The sequence below is a fragment of the Delphinus delphis genome, chromosome 11, assembly GCF_949987515.2.
Source record: "Delphinus delphis chromosome 11, mDelDel1.2, whole genome shotgun sequence".
Classification (NCBI taxonomy): Eukaryota; Metazoa; Chordata; class Mammalia; order Artiodactyla; family Delphinidae; genus Delphinus; species Delphinus delphis.
Genome location: NC_082693.1, coordinates 97,126,665 through 97,132,732, shown reverse-complemented (window position 1 = coordinate 97,132,732; position 6,068 = coordinate 97,126,665).

The window sequence follows — 6,068 nt, the reverse complement described above, 5'->3', positions numbered from 1 at the left end:
GAGTCGGCTTCCCCCAGGCCCACCATCAGCAGACTGTCAGCTCCAGCTCCCCGCCCCCAGCCTCTCTCCTGGACCACGCGGGAGCCTCTACTAGCTGGACTCGCGTTGCCAGCTCCACTTGCACCCCACCTCCCACCCAGGAGGTGCTCTCCACAGGCGACCAGAGGACCCACCTCACATCCCAACTCGCTCAAAAGCCGTCAGTGGTGTCCAATAGCTCTTAAAATGAAATCCATATAACTGATTCACTTTGTTATAAAGCAGAAACTGACACACCATTGTAAAGCAATTATACTCCAATCAAGATGTTAAAAAAAAAAAAATCCAGTCTGCCCAGCTCAGCCCCTAGGTGCGCATGTGACCCGCCAGCTACACCTCCATCCTCATCTCGTATCCTCTCCCGCCCTCACGCCCTCCCAGCCACACTGACACATACCTTCCTTCTTCGGGGTCTTCACACTCACTGTGCCCTCTGCCTAGAAGCCCCTACGCCAGCTTCTAAAATGGCTTAGTTCGCATTGTTATCATCAGCTTAAGTGCCTCCTCCTACAGGAAGCCTTCCCTAGCTGCCTTATCTAAAGAGTAGATCCCCTCATGATTCTTTACCACAGCCCCGTTAAGGTTTCCTTTGTCCCAGTGCCTAGAGCAACGCCTGGCACAAAGGGGGCTCAATGGATAAATATTGATGGCTACTGTTGCCTAGGCAATCAGGAAGTCTTTCCAAAGGGGAAGTGGGCTTTGACGGATGTATAAGAGCTTGCCAATTGAAGAAGATGGGTAAGAATATTCCAGGTAGAGGGAACGTGCAAAGGACTAGAGGAATTCCAGAAGGAGAGATCCCAGGACAGCAGGGCAGGCTCAAGCTGGTCTCTAGAGCTTGAATCTTCATGAGCCAGGCTGAAGTCGCGAGTTTCCATAGCGACAGGTGACAGTGCTGGGTGACCGGAAGCTAACCACCCCTTCTCTGCAGACAGATCCTGCAGAAAAGGGGGCAGAGCAGATGAGAAGCGTGCAAGCAGGAAAGGGTGGCTGTTCGTGAAATGTTATGAAAATGACAAAAGGTATTACTGATGTTGCTGCGAGTATCTGTTGAGTAACTGACGAAGCAAGCCTAACTGTCAGGGCTTTAATCTTACTAGAACCCAGCCTCAGAGGCAGGTGCTTTCATATCCCCGCGTTACAGAGGAAGACACAGAGGCGCGTGGTTTAGTCTGCCATTCTGAAGCACCCACGCGAGACCGGGATTCGTGACAAAATGCAGTGAGAAGGAGATGTGCCTGGACACCCCTTTTGCTGGGGCAGGTGTAGTGGGCACAGCATGGCTACGGATCCCATGCTTGGGTGGCAGCTTCCTGAGCCCTGGATTGCATTCTAGTAGGTGCATTGCCCAGGGTCCCGGCAGCAAAGAGATGGCACGCTCAAATGCGGAAGCTGGAGAGTACTTAGTAAAGGGACTGCTGGGGCAGGGTTTAGGGAACCCAGAAGACATAGCACCGCACCCCGAGGCTAGCAGTATAGGAGCTGTCCCAGTTCCAAAGCCTAAGGGGGCAGAGGCAGGAACGGATTCCAGAGCCCAGGAAGAGAATGACACATGCGCTAAGAGGGGCCACGGCGAGGGGCTGTGGCTTCTGGTAAAGGATGCAGCCAACCCCCCAGCAGAAGGGCAGAGCCAGAGGGATAAATACCCTGACCTCACTCTCCTCCAAACGCCTTTTTCCTGCCAGGGCCACCCATTGGTCAAACCCAACTGGAAGTCAGAGGCCAGAAAGCCCACTGACGCAACAGTCCATGCATGAGTTCGGGGTGGAAAACAGTGGCGAGTGGATCTGAGAGGTGAATAGAAAATACCTGGCCCCGAGATCGTGCCTCTGGAGCCAGCCATCATTCGGGAGCTCCTTGGTGGTGGCCAGCGTGCAGTATTATTCTGAGTCACTGCTGGAGGACCCCCTCGCCAGCCTGCTCCCACAAACAGCCGTGGCTCTGTGATCACCTGATTTCCTGTGTTATATTCCCTTCTGCTTCAGCAACTAAAGTGGTTCCAGTTATCTGCAGCTGAATCCCAATTAACGTAGGATTGGTTACCAGAAATAATTGCAGGCAATGTACCCTCCTGGATGGGGATCTGGAATGGGTTACTAGTTCTGGTTGATTTCAAGACAGTGAGGACCTAGTAACCGTCAGAGAATGAAATCTAGTAGGTCAAAGCACACGGTGGCAAAACGATTACCTGTAATCGCCCAGAACTAAGGACCTATTAAACCCCTAGCTTCGGCAGACTGCGCTGTGGCTTCCGTACACAATATGATACTCATTGTTTATTCAAGAACCGTGGGTGAGTTTTTTCTTTATTGTCATACCAAAGAGTTGCTTAAAAGTAAATAGTCCCAGGGCTTTAAATCCTCAGTCCAGGTTACCTGGTACTCCTCTCTAGTTAGAGTACCAGGGAGTTCTTATAATGGCCCTAAAAGAATTCCCGTCTCTTGGGGCTGTTACAGGGATGATACAGCTGAAAATCAGATGCAGCATCTAATCCTGTGTGCTGCAGACGGAATCCACAGCCTCGCCAGGTTTCCTGCGTGAAAGGCAGGGCATCCTCTGGGGGAAGAGAGGGACTCTAAGCATGGAATAGTCACCTGCAATTAAACCCAAGCGCCCAAGCCTGAATCGCGGCAGCAGGAGCAGCCCTGCCCCCATGGCTGACGGGAGAGGCTCTCCCCTCCCAGGAAACTTTGTAATGACCTCATGGAGGTCTACCTTGCAGGACAAGCTGACTCTTCTCACGCAGCATCCCTGTCACCCTCCCAGCCCCCAGACTTAAACAACAGTCAGTTCCAGCCTGTCCTGGAGGGCAGATACAAAGTCAAACCCGGGGGGGGGGTGAGGTTTATATCTTTTTTAAAATGGTAAACATTTGCTAATTTATGTCAGCAAGAAAGGGGAAACATGTACGGGAAGGGTGTTGGGCCAGGGAAGAAGAGACACACTTGTAGATCGGGCTGCATTCACCGATACAGATGTACTTGCTGGGGAGTCTGAATCCCGGGGCACCAGTGGGACCAGCTGGGAGTGGTTCTAACCCACTTGCCAGGTTGCTTACTGAAAATGGACTTGGCATTGGCCTCCACTGAATGAAAATGGGATGACAGCCATATTCCTGGTATAATGTGGAAGGATATTTGAGTGGATTTGTCACATGTGGCCATCTCCCCTGAGAAGACCCAGAGGACATATCAGTGGCCATCCTTGGTAGCCCAGGAATGATGCTGGGAGAAGCTGCCATTGAGACGGGCCCCCCAAGTTCAGTGGAACTGAGGTCACTTCAACATGGCAGAGGCCAAGGGGCAGCCTTTGTTCATCTAAGGCAGGGTGGGTGTATCAGTTAGTTTCTGCTGCATAACAAACCACCCCAAAACTTAGTAGCTCAAAACAACAGCCGTTCTATTTAGCGTGTGACTCTGTGAGCTGGCTTGGGTGACCTCTGCTGGGCTCTCTCATGCTTCTGTGGTCAGCTGGTGGCAGGCTGTCCAGAATGGCCTCATTCAAAGGTCTGGCCGTGGCAGGCTCGCGGTTGACCACATGGGCTCCATCTTCCAGAGGACTCACTCAGGCTCATTTACACAGAAGTCTCCACGCAAGAAGAGACAGTAAGCCTGGATGCACAAGCGTCTACCAGATCTCTGCTGTGTCACATCACGGGACATCGAGAAAATGATAGAATTTGTTTCGCGTCCTGGCTGAACAGGTAAAGCTGCTTGTGGCCAGGGATGGCTGGGAGGATCCAGAAGTAGAGCTTCCCTCGGGGTCAGCCCTGACAACAAGGGGAAAGCACCTTGGGCTGTGCCAGTTAAGAGGCTTAGTACCCAAGAGGGGAACAATTTTGCCAGAAGAACACAACCTGGCCATGAGTGTGTCCCATTGCCACTGGGCCAACGGATAAAAAAAAAAGAGGGTTACCATGTTGGATGGGGATGTAAGCCTGATTATTTTAAGGGGAAGTAGGGTTACTGCAACACAGTAGGGGCATGGAGGAGGGGATCTGGAACCCAGGAGAGTCCCTGGGGTGCCTCCTAGGACTGTCATGTCATGTGCTAAAAAGGAATGGCAACCCACAGCCCCCCCTAGCGACAGGACGAGGAAAGACTCAGAACCCTCAGAAAGGAAGACTGAGGTCCCCCCGCAAGACAACAAACAGTGAGCAGCTGAAGTCCTGGTTGGTGGGCGGGGGGAGGTAAGGGTAAAACAAATCTGTAGTGAAAGTAGAAGAGAAATAAATATAATTACAGCCCATGACCAGCCGCGGAGAGGACAGTGACGATTACCCATACTTCCTTCCTCGCGGAGTCATACACACACACACACACGCACATGAAAGTGTACATACTCACATACACGCCCTGCAGAACATCTCCTGGGTTCATATTTTCCTGGTAATGTCTCAGCTTTTGAGACCCCAGTTCACAGAATGATTCTCTCTCTCAATACCAGTTTTTTAAACTTGAACTTCATATAGGAAACTTATAATTACTTTATATAGTTATATTAGAGTTAACCATCATAGCTATGCTTACATAACGATATAAAGTACGTACATGACACTTACATCCCAAAATCTCAATACAGGTTTGGTTGCTTGTTCTATTTTTTTAACATTTTACTACGTTTGCCTTTTCTTTCACTTTTTCTGAACCATTTAAAAATAAATTGCAGGGAGGGGCTGTGACACGTCATCTCTAAATATTTCAGAATTTATCTCCTAGAAACAGGGACATGCTTCTACGGGACACATACCGTTATGACACCCAAGAAAATTAACACTGAAATAGTAATATTTTCATCCATATTCAAATTTCCCCAATTATTATTATGCAGTTCACAGGGGTTTTGTTTATTTTTTTTTTACTGCAAGATCCAAGCAGGATCCCAGGTTCCACTTGGTGGCTTTTGGCTGTCATGTCTCTTTAGAGTCTTTTCCTCTGGAACGGTCTTCCACGACATGAATATTTTTAAAGAGCCCAGGTCAGTTGTCTTGTAGAATGCTAACGTCACCATCTCTGCCATTTCTGGATCTGCTTCTATTGACTAATCCTTCTCCTGGTTATGGGTCACATTCTTCTGCCTCGTATTTCTAGTAATTTTTTAAACTGAATGTAGACATTAGGGATTTTACGTTGTTGGGAGAATTTCGCTGCATTCCTTTAAACACTGTTGGCATTTTTTCTGGCAGGCAGTTAATTGTGAATTACTCTGATACTTTTAAAGTTTGCTTTTAACCTTGACCTCCTCAAACTCTGATCTCTGTCTCCTCAATTCAGTGAGACCACTGAGTTCTCTGTGAGCTCCCACTCCTGCAGCCCCGTCCAGGAATAACGTCCAGGCAGGAAGGCTGGGCAATCGTAGGGTTTACCTCATTTGTCTCTCCCTTTTCTTAAGGTTCATAGACCTGTCCTGCCTCTGGTCTAATGTCTGAAATAGTTTTCTCCTACATTTTTGCCCAGTTTTCTAATTATTTCTGGTGGAAAATTAACCCTATAACCATAGAAATCCTTCTCCCATGAGATCATTAGAAAGAAGAGGTACATCTTCAGTAGACAAACATCATCTTAACTAACTAATCAAAATAAATATCCCAAGAAATGGGATAGATCAACGTGTTATGTCTCCTGATAAGAGAAGCTGAGAAGAACACACAACTTCTGCCGAAAACACACAACCCGAATCTAATCACGAGGGAAGCATCAGACAAATGCAAGCTGAGAGACGTTCTAGAAAATAACTGGCCTGTACTCTTCAGCGTCAATGTCACGAAGAGTAAAGAGAGACTGAAGAACTGTTCCAAATGCATTTCTTTGGGGAAAAGGACATTATCGGGACAACTGGAAAAACAGAATTAAGGCCTATAGATTAGATAACGCTATTGCGTCAATGTTATTTCCTGGTAATGACACCTGTACTAGAATGATGTAAGAGAATGTTTTTGTTTTTAGGAAACGTACATCAAGGTATTTAGAGATAAAAGGGCATAACCTATGTGACTTATTCTCAAAGATTCAGGAAAGATAGATAATTAT